The sequence below is a fragment of the Lissotriton helveticus genome, chromosome 4_1 (genome assembly GCF_964261635.1).
Source record: "Lissotriton helveticus chromosome 4_1, aLisHel1.1, whole genome shotgun sequence".
In the NCBI taxonomy this organism is placed as follows: domain Eukaryota; kingdom Metazoa; phylum Chordata; class Amphibia; order Caudata; family Salamandridae; genus Lissotriton; species Lissotriton helveticus.
Window position 1 is genome coordinate 1,162,943,925 of NC_136063.1, and position 15,169 is coordinate 1,162,959,093.

At 43.3% G+C, this 15,169-nt stretch overlaps 1 protein-coding gene across 1 annotated transcript in view; it reads left to right on the forward strand.

Moving 5' to 3' along the window:
* The first annotated feature begins 750 nt into the window (after positions 1 to 750).
* Positions 751 to 15,169, forward strand: part of CDH12 (cadherin 12) — a 1,332,533-nt gene continuing 1,318,114 nt past the window's right edge. The window contains exon 1 of the mRNA XM_078687751.1: positions 751 to 994. The gene's annotated coding sequence lies outside the window, so the exon portion shown is untranslated. The remainder of the gene's footprint in view (positions 995 to 15,169) is intronic.

A 15,169-nucleotide genomic window follows, 5' to 3' on the forward strand; every position in this document is an offset into this window, starting at 1 on the left:
GTGCCAAAGTTATTGGTGAAACAAAAAAAGCCAATCATATGGAAACCAAGGCCTAACTATAACTACACAGTGGGTGCCACTGTGTGATTATTATACACACACACACACACACATATATATATATATATCTCAGATGCAATACATTTTCCACTTTGCTTATAGACAGTAAAAGCTAATACCATGAAATGAAATTCTTTAATTATGTCACCTGTTCCATGCCAATACATGTTTATAAAAAGATTTGTTCAACTTTAAATTCTCCTGGTTTGAAGTTTCATACCGGAACCTACAAACAGGTTTTAGTTCTTAAACCCTAATTCAATGACTGTATATCTTCTGATAATTCTAAACAGTGAACCAGCAATTCAAAATCATGAGATCATACCTATTTGTTACCATTCTTGTTCAAGTTAGCATTCCCCAGGTTTGTGACAAATGAAACCTTTCAAAATGGTAACTTACAGTTACTATAGGGTGATGGGATGATTGGAGTGTTAGTTGATTGCCTCCACTTGTTGCTCTTTCATTGGACCTTATTATCCTCCTCCACCCTTGATTTGTAGCACTTTGCAAGTATTTGTAAAATGTGCTTTTAATGGCATGATTACAAGAGAGCAGACGGCATCAGCAGTGGCTTACAGTTGATGAAATCACATTTGACTACTGTTTTGTTTCAGTTTCTTGACTAATTATTATACTGATTTGCCTCACAATTAACACATTTGTATACTCTTTTTACAGAGAGAATTTTCTCCTACCTGTAGTGCTGAAAAATTCCACACAGCCCAATGAACGCTCATGTCCTTAGCGTCCTTCATATTTGGAGCTCTGAAATACACTGAGGATATTTCATGAAATTATAATCACAGCCCCTGGCTTGTGGATTTCAAAGACACCCCATGGACATACTAGAGATGAAGGAAGTGCTGGAGCGCCTCTTCTAGTGGCTGATCAATTCACCTTCCAGGGAATACAGAAGTGGGTACAAGTGCAGGTGAGCATTCTAGAGGAAAGGGAATTGGATTCGTAAAATTGGATTTAAACATGCAAGTGTCTCATACTATATATTCTGTGTGTTATGTTTGTGGCTGTCAAACCTTATGATGATGACATACTAAAAGATTTCATTTTTGTATTTTTTATAACTGGCTGCATGGACTCATAATATCCATGTCTTGGGACTCACTTTTGTACAACTATTTAATAAGTTTAGTGTCAATTATGTTGCCAACTAAGAATCATATGTTGTTGCTGGGATGCATAGAAGCTGGTTCATGAACTTCTTTTTCTAGTAGGTAAAGTAGTACTACAGTAGTTCTATTTACTACAACATACTACAAAAACCTATTCACAAACCTACAAGTGTAAATCTCTCACTCCATCTCTGCTATTTTTTGTATGGGGAGGTGCTCACACATGTGCTTAGTACTTAGTAGTAAATGTGGGAGAGACCAGAGAAAAGGCTGGAAAAGGGACATACTTACTAGTAAATGCGGGAGGGGTAGGGAGGAGTAACGAGAAATGAACGGAGGGTTATAAAGGGATTTATTATTATTATTATTATTAAAAGCAATTTCTATGGCGCAACTAAGCCCAATGGGCGTCAAGGCGCATAACCAAATAGTAACAGCTGTTAGAAAATACCACTATATAACTATACGGCTATTGCGGGTAGGCTTTGATGAAATACCAGGTTTTGAGCGCCTTTTTAAACGAGGAAAGAGAGGACTGTGTCTTAATGTCTTGGGGGAGAGAGTTCCACAGCTTTGGTGCAACAATGGAGAATGCCCTATCTCCCCATCGTGCTCTTTTGGCTCGAGGGACAACCAACAGGTTCAACTCAGCAGATCTAAGCGCTCTCCCCGGCTGGTAGGGAGTAAGCAAGGCGCTTAGAGGATGTGTAGATCTTTCTGACAGAGCTCTATAAGCTAAGCAGAGAATTTTAAAAGAGATCCTCAGTTGAATAGGGAGCCAGTGAAGAGTCTTTCTGGCCATAGTGGCAGAAGAAGTATTGGGAAGTGCTAGAACAAAACGGGCCGCAGCATTTTGTACAATTTGTAGCCGCTGGGTGAGCCCCTTGTTGGCATCTGCATAGAGTGCATTGCAGTAATCCAACCTGGAGCCCACCAATGCCACTACTATCTGCTTCCGCGCTGGGAGAGAAAGATAATGAAGAATTCTCCTGAGTATTTTTATAACTCCCCAGCAGGTGGCAACAGTGCGATTAACCTGTAGGGTCATAGACAGCGAGGTGCCAAAGATAACGCCGAGATTTCTGGCTGACTGGGAAGGAGAAGGACAGGTTCCCAGCGCAGACGGCCACCACTCAGTAGACCAGATATCCTGGTCCTTGCCAAAGACCAGGATCTCAGTTTTGTCGCCGGTTAACTTCAAAGAATTCTGAAGCATCCAGTCAGATACTGTCTGCATACAGATTCTGAAGTTGGCGGCAGATGTAGATACTGAGTGGGCTAATGACACCATGATTTGAGTGTCATCGGCGTATGACACCACTTCCATCCCCTGAGATTTTACCAGCCTCGCAAGGGGTGCAACATAAATGTTAAATAGGGTCGGACTCAAGGCCGACCCTTGCGGCACCCCACATTGCAGGGATTTGACAGGGGATAGAAATTCGCAGAGCTTGACTCTCTGCTCTCTATGTTGTAAAAAAGAGTGCAGAAGGTTAAGAGCCACACCAGAGATCCCTGCCTCCCTCAACCGGGATGTTAAGATGGAAGGAGACAGGGTATCAAATGCTGCGGTAAGGTCCAGAAGGACCAACACCGTAGTGTGTCCGGCATCTACCTTCATACGGATGTTGTTTACCACCATGGTCAACGCAGACTCCGTACTATGGACTTTACGAAAGCCATGTTGGTATCCATCAAGATACCCAGATGAGTCAAGAAAAGTAGAAAGATGACAATTAAGGTGAGACTCAAGTATTTTTGCGGGAGCGGGTAACAGCGAAATAGGTCTAACATTTTTCAACTGTTCCGGGTCCAGCGTGGGCTTCTTGAGTAATGGCTTAACTATCGCCCTCTTCCACAATAAAGGGAAGGTGCCTTGGGTGATAGATCCATTCATCACCTCTAGCAAAGGTGGCAACAAAGTGGCTCTGCAATCCTTCAGGATTTTCAGAGGACATGGATCCAGAGGGGATGAGGATTTAATCCTATCAAGAAGAGTGTCAAGTTCATCCAAAGTAAGGGGCGGAAAGTCCGTTAGGGTGTTAACATGGTCACTAGACCAGGCTTCCAAACTCTTCAAAATTTGAAAAGAGGAATCATCCATATTATTTCTTTGCATTTCCAGAGCCGTATAGATATCATCAATCTTCTTATAGAAGAACTCTGATATATCGTCGCAGAGCTCCTGTGAGCCTACCACTGGATCGGGCACCTGAAGAGTACAGAGTGAGTCCACGATCTTAAATATCTCGCTAGAAGAGGTAAGGGAAGTAGTGAGATTGGTAAAATATTGCTGTTTTTCTCTAATCACCGAAGACTTATAGTCAACTAGCAATTTCTTATGTAGTTCCCTATCCTGTGGATCCCAGTTTTTCCTCCATTTCCTCTCTTGTCTTCTGCACCCCTGTCGTAGAAGTCTGAGAGATTCCGTATACCAAGGAGCAGTAGGTTTACGGCGCGCAGAGTATCTATAGGATAAAGGAGCTAGTTCGTCCACCGCCCTTTAGGAAAGAGCACGCAACCACCTAGAAAGGTAAGCACATTCCTATTCAAAAACACCACTTTTAAAATTACTGCAGCCAAAAAAGACCCAAAAAAGTAGTAAATGTACTCCAGTTCAGAGCTGGAGTAAGTTCAGCACCACCCATGGCCAGCCACTTCTAATGCCATCTTATAAGAAATTATAGAGGTAGGAACTTAAAAAAAAAACTTTGGTAATGATCTCACATTTAATTACATCACTTAAACAAGTTAAAAATATGAATACATTTAATTTTAGTTTTATAAATTCTAAAAAAATATATATTAAATAGTTTATAATTAATCCTATTTTGAAAATAAATGTAGTTTAAAAATAATTGCAATATTTCATATTGATTATGTACATGATGTATTATAATGTTTAAGGCACATTAAACAAATATAAACATTTTACTTTAGAAGACTTTTTTAAGGAATCTTAAAAAGTAGGATAATTGAATTTAATTCATTTAAAGTTATTACATATTTATTTTAAAGTAAGTTTCCTATGCTGTAGCATTTCTTCTATTTTGATCTACATTATATATATGTGATCAAGCCTCGTTTGGGAGGTGAAACGCGTTATGACGGATGGCTGGTGTAATTGCACAATAAATCACCGAAGAATCAGCACAAAACTTGGGCTTACTCTCGTTATTCTTTTGAAAAGGTGTGGTGAATAACGGTTTCGTTATATATATATATATATATATATATATATATATATATATATATATATATATAGATAGATAGAGAGATATATTTTTTTTCACTGAAAAAAACCAAAAGTTACAGGGATGCTATAGTTATGCTCAGATTTCACTTGTACAAAACCAGTGAAATGCAGCAGTTATAGAATCCTAAGCAAACTAGAACCTACACTCCTGTAATGTACTACTTTTGGCCTCACATATTACATCACTCTTGACATGGTCAGTTACATCACTTATAACATCACTCATGACACCATTCAGTGATTGTGAGTGTTTACTAAATGCTTTTGTGTGTTAAATGTATATACTAAGGTACTGCAAAAGTTACATTTGTATACTTTTTCCCTACTGAGTGATTTATTTTTTTAATATAGTTTATGTGAGCCGCTGTGTGACTGTGTGCATCTGTGTGTGAGTGGGTGTCTGAGTGACTGTACAGGTATGTAAGTGGCTGTATGGGTGTATACGTGGGTATTTGAGTAGCTGTGTGGTGACTTAGTGGCAGTGTGATAACTGTATTGGTGAGTGAGGGGGTATGTCAGTGGCTTTATGGCTGGGTAACTGAGTGGCTGTTTGAGTGGCTGTATGTGTGGGTGTGTCAGTGGCTGTATGTGTACGTGAGTGGGTATCTGAATGGCTGTATGAGTATGTGACTGGGTGTGTAAGTGGCTGTATAGGTGAGTGAGTGGCTGTGTCAGTGAGTGTTTGGTTAAGTGAGTTGGTGTGTGAGTAGCTGTATGGAAGAGTGAGTATCTGTGGCATTGGCTGTATGAGTGAGTGAGTAGCTGTGTGAGTGGTTGTATGGATGTGTAGATGAGTATGTAAATGGTTATGAGGGTGTGTGTGTGAGTGGTTGAATGGGTGACTGAGTGGCTCTATTGAGAGGCTTTATGGGTGAGTGAATGGAATTGTGAGTGACTGTATAGAATAATAAATGGGTGTGTCAGTAGTGGTAAGGGTGAGTGTGTGGCTGTGTGAGTGGTTGTATTAGTGAGTGACTGGTTGTATGACTAGGCTCTATGAGTGAGTGAGTAGGTATGTGAGTGGCTCTATGGATTAGTGAGTGGTTATATGGGTCCGTAAACGGGTATGTGAGTGGTTTTGTAGGTTTGTGAGTGGGCGTATGGGATGTTATATAGGGGTGTGAGTGGGTATGTTAGTGGTTCTGTGGATGATGTCATCAGTGATGTCATTACTAACTCCTTCCATGCTCAGGATGGCTCCCAGCCATCATGAGTCACAGTAGACGTGTGCTCATGATGGCCGGGAGCCGTCCGAACATTGCCGCTCCACCCATGCGCAATTTATTCCTTGCCTGTGCGGGAGAATTAATCAGTGGGTGGAGTTCGGACGGCTCCCAGCCGTCATGAGCACTCGCCCACTGTGACTCATGACGGCAAAGAGCCGTCCCGAGTACCCGAGCGCCACGCCCAGCCCCTCCCCCACCTCGCACCACGGTGGAATTTGCAGCTCGGCGAAGGGGTTAATTTCATTTGAGAAGTCACTAGTGATATCACTGACCAAGTTGTAAGTGATGTAATATGTGAGGTCATAAGCTGTGCATTTTAGGGGCCCAAGTTATAGTTAGCTCAGGTAACTTAACTGCTGAATTTCACTGGTTTTGAATTAGTGAAATCTGAGTCTAACTATAACGTCCCTGTATCCTTTGTTTTTTCAGTGAATTTCTAAAGTTTTTTAAATTCTCATTCCTAACTATAAAATCCCTGTTAGCACCTGACCGCGGCCAGCACCAGGAACCCTGGACCTCCCACTACCCATTGCTATGACACCACCACCCTCCTCACACTCAACCCTGGAACACTTGAAGAGTGCCAACAGGCCTTGCCGAACATGACCCATCAGGATTCAAGCAAGCCGGGCCGAAGAAGGCTGTGATGCCAGAAACCGGTCCCCGGAAGCTTGTTTCCTTCCCAGTATAAGAATTGGCTTGGTAGTTTGGTTTGCCCTGTTCCCATCATGCACTGGGACAGGAACAGACTAATTTGCATATAGCCAGGTTCTGAGCTGGGATGGTGCAGTGAGCTAAAAAACGGTGATGGATTAAAACCATGATCTATTGACTTGGTAAGAGTATTCTGCATCATTCAGAAACTCTGTCCATCACCACCCCCTTTTCCAAAATCGGTTTTATCCACACTATGTGTGGGAGGGTATACTCAGACGTGAGTCCCTTGCTCATTGCACCATCAGGATTCAAGCAAGCCGGGCCGAAGAAGGCTGTGATGCCAGAAACCGGTCCCCGGAAGCTTGTTTCCTTCCCAGTATAAGAATTGGCTTGGTAGTTTGGTTTGCCCTGTTCCCATCATGCACTGGGACAGGAACAGACTAATTTGCATATAGCCAGGTTCTGAGCTGGGATGGTGCAGTGAGCTAAAAAACGGTGATGGATTAAAACCATGATCTATTGACTTGGTAAGAGTATTCTGCATCATTCAGAAACTCTGTCCATCACCACCCCCTTTTCCAAAATCGAACATGACCCACGGCCAGTTCTCCTGCCTCCGCTGCTGCCAGACCCTCACCGCCACCCCAGCCTCCAACACCGCTGACACCAGCACCGGCGACACCCTAAAATGAATCCTCCTCAACGTACGCTCCGTACACAAACACGCCATGGAAATCTGGAACCTACTTGACTCTCTCTTGCCCGACATCACCTTCTTCACAGAGACCTGGACCAGCGCATCCTCTGCCCCCGACATCAGCACCGCCATCCCAGATGGATACAAGATCCAGAGGAAAGACTGCCCCAACCACCCAGGAGGGGCCTCACAATTGCCCACAAAAGCATCCTCTGCCTCACCACCTTCAACGAAACCTTCCCCTCTGCTAAACACCTGGACTTCCAGATCCAGACCACCCCCAAAGCAACACTCCGAGGAACCCTCGTCTACAGACCCCCGGCCCCCTAACACCCTTCACCACCACCATCACCAACTTCATCGCACCCCACGCCATCGCCTCAACAAACTACATACTCATTGGAGACCTGAACTTCCACCTCGACAACCCTAGCAACCACAACACTATCCTTTGTGACAACCTTGCCAGCATCGTACTTAAAAAACTCGTCAACACACCGAACCACAGAGCAGGACACACCCTCGACCCCATCTTCGAGGCAAGAAACATCATCCAATTCAGCCACACAGTGCAGCCGCCAAGGACCGACCACCACTGCGTACACTTCGCCATCAACAAACTCAAGGCACCCAAACCAGTCCCATGCCCACCATGAAAGAACTGGAGCAAGGTTACCGAAGAGCAACTTAACTCCACCCTCACCAGAGATAACCACACCTGGGTACCAGACGCAAACTACGCAAACTACGCACACCACACAGCCAGAGAACTCCACACCTAGATCTCCTACTGCACAGACTAGCATGCCCGCTGCACAACCCCGACAGACAATGAGCCAGGAAATCCGCCAGGTTCACCACTGCTCTCCAAGAAGCCAGATGCACCTGCAGACGCCTGAATAAGAACTGGAGAAACACCAAGACAACCAAAAACCACACCACCTCCAAGGACGCCATGACAGACTATCACAACCAGCTCAGAGCCACCAAGAGAAACTTCATCCATAACAAAATCCTGGCCATCTTCACCAACATCACCCCACCCCAAGACCTCTGCAACAAGCTTGGAACCTATTTCCCCCTCAAGATCGAAAACCTCTATGACAACTTCATTGACCATCCACCAGGCATCACAGACGGCCCCCGCCCCCGAAAATACCAGCCAGCCCACCAGCTCCAACTGGACACCAATCACGGCTGAAGACACCGCCTCGACCATGAAATGCATCCACTCGAGGGTCCCCACAGACCCTGCCCCCCTACCATCTATCACAGAACCGCCATCACACCCGAACTACAATGCACCAGCAACACCACCTTCAAAACAGGCCCCTTCCAAGACGACTGGAAGCACGCAGAAGTCAGAGTCCTCATCAAGAAGCCCACAGCTGCTCCCACCAGCCTTAAGAACTATTGGCCCATCTCGCTCTTCCCCTTTGCAGTCAATGTTCCGGAGAAAACAGTCAACGGGAAACTGACACAATTCTTTGAAGGGGACGCTGTCCTCGACCCGTCCCAATCCGGATTCTGAAGCAACCACAGCACAGAGACCACCCTACTTGCTGCCACAGACGACATCCGCACCCTCCACGCCCTTCATTCTACTCGACCTATCAGCGGCCTTCGACACCGTCTCCCACCGCACACTAGTCACCAGACTACATGACGGAGGCATACAAGGAACAGCCCTGGACTGGATCCGATCATTCCTCACCAGAAGAAGCCAAAGGATAGGACTCCCACACTTCCTCTCCGACCCCACATAAATAACCTGCGGAGTCCCACAGGGTTTATCACTGAGCGCCACCCTCTTCAACATCTACATGGCCCCCCTCGCAGCCATTGACCAACAATATGGCCTCAGCATCGTATCCTATGCCAACGACACCCAGATCATCCTCTCCCTTACCAAAGACCCCACCACTGCCAAACTCAATATCCAGAAAGGAATGCAAGATGTTGCAGTCTGGATGACCAACAGCTGCCTGAAGCTCGTTGCCAAAAAGACAGAAGTCCTCGTCCTCTGTACCACCCATCTGCATGGGACAGCACCTGGTGGCCGACTGCTCTCAGAAGCCCACCTACCCCCTCAGACCACGCCAAGAACCTCTGCACCGTACTCGACTCATCACTCACCATGAACCAACAAGTCAACGCCATCACCTCCAGCTGCTTCAAAACCCTCTGCATCTTCCACAAGACCTTCAAGTGGATCCCACCTGAGTCAAGGAAGACAGTCACCCATGCAACTATCACCAGCAGACTGGACTATGGAAACGTACTCTACACTGGCATTAACAAGTCCCTACTCCGCAAACTCCAGACAATAAAAAACACCGCCGCCAGACTCGTCCTCGGCATCCCCCAACACCAACACATCAGCCAACACCTACGAAGTCTCCAGTGGCTCCCCGTGCAGAAAAGAGTCACTTACAAAGTCCTTACTCATGCCTACAAATGCCTATATAACATCGGACCCAAATACCTCAACGACAGAATCAACTTCTGTAGTGTAGTTCCTATTATCCCAATAGGCTCTGCGCATTGGAATAATACCTTCAATAGTATAGGCCTAGACCAGACGTTAACTAGGTCTTCTATTGTCAATATTAGACTTAAAGTTTTGGGTTTGCCAGCTAGCTCAGAGTTCACTAGAAACTTTCTCGAATAGGCAAGGAGGAGTTGAACCTCCCTGGATAGACAAGAAGGGATTTAGTTTCTGACAACCATAGAACATGACAACTTTGCTCTCCCCTAATCAAGAGTGTATCTCTAGAGTCGTGTGAAAACAAAAGACGACTTATTTTACTCAGTCAGTACGTGCATTCTTAGTCTCACCAGATTGTAGAGAAAAGGAAGAGACGGGCGTGTTCAATAAAAGATGTTATTTATTGATCAGTCTCTTTTCTCATACAAGAGAAATGGATCGATATTATTGCAATACTTATGGTTAAGTAAAGTGCATACATTAAAAGCAGAAGTATAAAATAATACTGTAAAAACATTGATATGGTTTCTAAGCCATCTGATGGTTTAAAATGGATAAAATAGATACATACACATATACATTTGACTAATCGTACTCAACTGGTGTTTCTAACTACGCCTACCCCAAATGTACCTGACCTAAGCCTAATACGTGGGCGGGAATAGAAAGTAGCAGTTTAAGTTAAGTTTGTTTTGCCAAGTGACTGACTCAAGAATTCTCTGTGAGGGGTTATTCAGTTCTGTACCTGGAATTTAGGATGAATGAGGGATGGTATCTTTCGTCTCTGGTCTCGATATTCCAGGCTGCCTGCGAGGGCTACCCGGAAGCGCCGGACCTGGATTTCTCGGCAGGAGAAAGCAGCGTCTCGTTCTCAGCGCGTCAGGAAGGCGGGGCTGCGCCAGCGGGGTCTGCTCTGCTCTGGGCTTCGGCAAGTCTGGCTGCTCCGATCTCGTCACCACCGCGTGTGTTTGCATAGGGCAATATCGGTAATATTTATACCTTTAAGGTGCCGAGATTGACGTAAGGATGGACATAGATACGTCAATAAGGATGTCATACGACTTGGTCATTAGCACATTCTTTTGCTGAAGTTCTCGATGAAATCAAAACAATGGCCGCAGGGTTTTCCCCAGGTTGTCATAGGTTTGATTTGTTTTGAGAACTCCGTATGCCTTATCAGGGGCTGGAGGAATATCGCTTGTCTAATTAGATGGCAAGCGTTATGACCTAATCAGATAACACGTTCCTGTGCCGTAGTGTGGCTTAATCAGATAACGGTTTCTGCATCATGGGGTTTTCTGCATCATGGGATGGCTGCTAGTTAACTTGTTAACCAGAATAGGGTCAGGAATAGGGGGATCCATACAGAACCTATAGGAATACATCACACCCACTCCACGCTAACTATGGACATATTTACGAATCTAGGCATAGTAAAACATACTGTAGAGTATTGTGTATACCTTACCACCCCAAAATACATAAAATGCATTTTGAAATTACCAAATATACGGAAAAAACAGTCACATGTAATATATGCACTCAAGCTGTAGAATAATGCTAAAGTAATCACGCATATCTATACATTATCACTAATTTGTATATGAGAATTTACACATGAAATGGCTCTTAATACAGAAAAAAGGTTCGAGACCATTCCATCACAGAATAAAATAATTATGAACATACCAGCGGGCAGCTAATGTCTATAAAGTATCTAAAAATAGAAATTTTAGTTCTCTAAGAATAGTTCTTACTTTAAGCAGAAGATAAGTGTCCCGAAAAATTCGTAAAAATATTTTGGGGCTGCTGAAAAAAATTGCTGTCCGTGAACTGGAGGGAAAATTGTTCATGGTATTTTATTATTCTAGTTGAAGGCCAAATTCAGGGAACGCCGTGTGCGAGCTTGCTCAAAAGTCTCTATTTCTGCTCTGGTGAGAACATCATATCATTTAGACTGTCGAAAAAGCTGTCAACAGCTTCCTGGGAGAGTTCCACTAACTCGGAAAAAGGTGTAACCATGCATTCGTGCGCATGATTGTCTCCATTGACGTTTTGATTAATATTGCTGACAGAAGGTCGTACCTGATCAATGCTGCTTTCATATTGAACTTCACTACCCCTTAATCGTAGTGGTGAAGCTTCCACGAATGCCGTCATCAGGATTGGTAGCCGTTGAGGGCAGCACAAAGCATGAGCCTTTATTGGACTCAACAATGTTTCTGCATCCATTGGCGCATCTGATTGTAGCGTCAGACAGGTGTCTAACACGCATTCTTCTCCGCATAGCAAGCACCTTAATACAGGTAAAACACATCGATGCCACATTGGTCAAAATGATAGAAACCAAGTCATGTTCAGGTCTCTAAGCCGGGATAGTCCCAGGATTTTTGATATCCGGTCCCGGTATCCAATGGCTCGGATTGTTTCTTCCCTTGTCGCAGGTGTTTTGTCTGTGACACGGTTTGCCATAACGAAATATTAGGACCAAGAATAGGATTCCTGCAATTAGTCCCAAAATGAGGGGAAGTCCGCCAAAAATCGAATGGACGAAATCTGGAAAAATACCCAGTATGGCTTTGAATGGTGTTAATGCCATCGAAAATACTGTCTTAAATACTTTTGAGACTCCACTGGTATCAGAAATATTTAAGATTTCATTCAGGATTTCTGCGAAATGTATGGGGGAATTAGTTGATAACAATGAGTGAATCTCTGCAGTCGTCTTTGCGACTAGGAGATCATACGTTTCTTTTGATGACGTGAGCCTTGTCGGCGTCTGAAGAAGCACTGTTTTCATTCTGCTTAAAGTATCTATTCGAATAGAAGTAATTTTCAAGTTGGGCCATGCCCTTGCCTCCCTGTCTGGAAAGGAGCTGGGGAACAATGAGTGTCCACAGCACATGACCTTCGCAGTCGTAGTTACGAGATAAGGAGTCCCGGGCATAAGACTACAACATCTGCGATTCACAATTAGAATGTAACTCCCATTATAGAGTCTTTGAAAGAATGGTTCTATCTCTGTTGCAGGTGCGCCTAGCTGGTGACATGAAAGGTTATTTGAGTTCCCTTCACAGGCTCCATGCAAACTAATTCCATTACACAGAAGTGTACCGCTCAGTGACATTGCACAATTATTGCCACTAAGAAACACTTTCTGTCCTTTATTACTGACACATGCATGTGAATAGGGCAAGTTCCATGTTGTTTTAATGTACCCTTTTCCCAATTTTTCGTACATGCCAGCCTGTATATATTTTTGGCAGTATTGAAACCTGAAGGTTGATATTGGAATATTAATTATCCCATGTATTATCCATTCACTGACAGGTCGTTCTGACATTGTCACTGGTAATCTCTCAAGTTTCTCAATGCTCAGGATTGTATAATCAGCACCCTTTTGTGCCATACTGATTTGTTTATCAGTAAGGTTAAAGATATTGAATAGTGACGTTGTGTTGATTAAACGCCAAGGCACATAGCCTGAACGCAGATTTTGTAACGTTCAGCCAAGCTGTACAATAGAACTCAATTGAGACTGACCGTGTTGTAACAACAGTAAGTCTTGCGATAATATGTCGATTGCTGAAGACACAATGCTGTCCAAAGAAAAAATTCTGGAGGACAGAGTCATTAACCCATTGTCCACTACAGAAAGTGATTTTTCCAAATTAATACGGTCAATTTCCCGTATACTTTCTGCTGTCTCAATTTGAGTCACCTTCCAGGCCTCGTTGTATGCTGCGTATACAGAGGCTGCTATGAAACGTTTTTGACGCTGTTTGCGCGGTCCCATAATGAAATCACGCAAGTCAGCACCATCAGTAAGTAAAGTTAGGTGTTGCTTAATTTCTGCCAGTGTGGAAGTTTGTAGCCATTGAAGGCATAATTTGCCCACACTGTAGGTGGTTATTATCCCTGGGTGTTGTCTTTGGGAATATCTAGGGTCTGGCCTGGTCAATTTGAACCCCTGTGTTTTGTTCAGGAATCTGTCTTGACAGTTATTAGTATCTGTGGGCCAGATCAACCACTTTTTCCAATCTGGATGTGTTCTGTTTTGGTTTAATACATAATTTACGTCTATCTCTTCATCTGTAGAGCTATTGCTGTTCATTGTTGGTTTTGGAATAGACGGTTTATTTAAGTCTTTGATTTTGGCTAGGCCAAGACAGGTAGTTTGTTGAACAGTGTCATTTAAAAATATAATTTGTTCTGGGATCATGCAGGCTCTAAACAAAGATTCTATACCCTGTACTTGCCATTCTTCTGTACCCCAAACACTTTTTACTTCAACATTTTTGTCACAATAATCAAAACCAAAAGTATTCATTCGTTCAAAAAATGAGTCTGAATATATCAATTTCGTGTTTGTTATCATGGTCTTTGTCCCTGTCTTATTTGACAATTTGAAATAAAATGTTTCAGCATTACTTGTGTTAAAACCTGAGAAGTATGAATATTTGTCATAAAAGGTTCTTGAGCTTTCTTTTGGAGGGGTTGCACAATGTTCCCATTGATTATAATTTAAAACATTTCTAGGTTGTGCAGATCTATGTAGAAAATGGTTACCATAGTGGTTATAACAGTACATACTATCATAATTTGTCGAACCCTGCAAATAATCATGTTTGGTAAATTTAGCAGACATCACTAAGTCAGACATCATATTATTTATACTTTCAAAGTCCCAATCATCAGCAAATGAGCTTGGTTTTACAAAGTCACTCAACGAGATCTTTATTTGGTGTGGATATTTCAGGATTTCAACCGGACCATAAATTTCGTAGTCAGTGTTGTCCCATGCTACCCCACCCGGTATATGATTGGCTGTGAAGTTGACTGAAGAAAGTTCTCTTTTCTCGACGTGTGAAGATGTGTGTGGTTTGAGGATCAAGTTGATTTTCTGACTTGCTGTGTCCATTTTAGCATATTTTCCCTCAATGAAGCGTCCCAAAGTTAGTACCATGATGAGCCAAAGTATGAGGATAAATGCACCAAAACCCACCCAAAATTCAATCCATGGAGAAATCAGATATGTTTCTTTCAGTTGTTTCAAAAGTTCTTTAGCTTTATCTTTAAAGGTTTTTGTTGATGGCTGTGTTTTTGATTCACTGAAGCCTTCAGAGGAATCATCGAAGTTTATGAAGTAGCCGGATGCAGTTCTGTCAATTGTTCCAATTGCTTCAGGATTACTGTTTCTTGCATATTCGTTTGTTACTTCATTGTAGATTGGTGTGTCTCTGCTAAATGTTTTTATTTGGGTTTTCAGAGGTTTAAGTTCCATTGCATTGTTGCACAGTCCTTGTTGTTCTTCTGTAGGCGTTTCGAATGTGATTAGCCTCTTAGATTGAACCTCTGTGTTTGTAGCAAATCTTGGTGTTCTACTACTTATCGGGAGTCGACTTGGCCTACTATTTGTTATCGGCCACATGATTGTGGTTTTACCAGGTCGATGGATACAACTCGGTTCTCCTTTTTACCAGCAAGCGGCGGTAGTACAACTGATCTTGTCCCGTTGATGGACAAGACAGGAACTGCTTTTCTGTAAGAAGGCCCAAATTCCTTCTTTACCGCGATCTTTTCTCTGACTAGATCCCCGACTTTTGGAATCCAGACAGGTCTTGCTGGGACAGGTGGTGGTTCTTCAGTGGT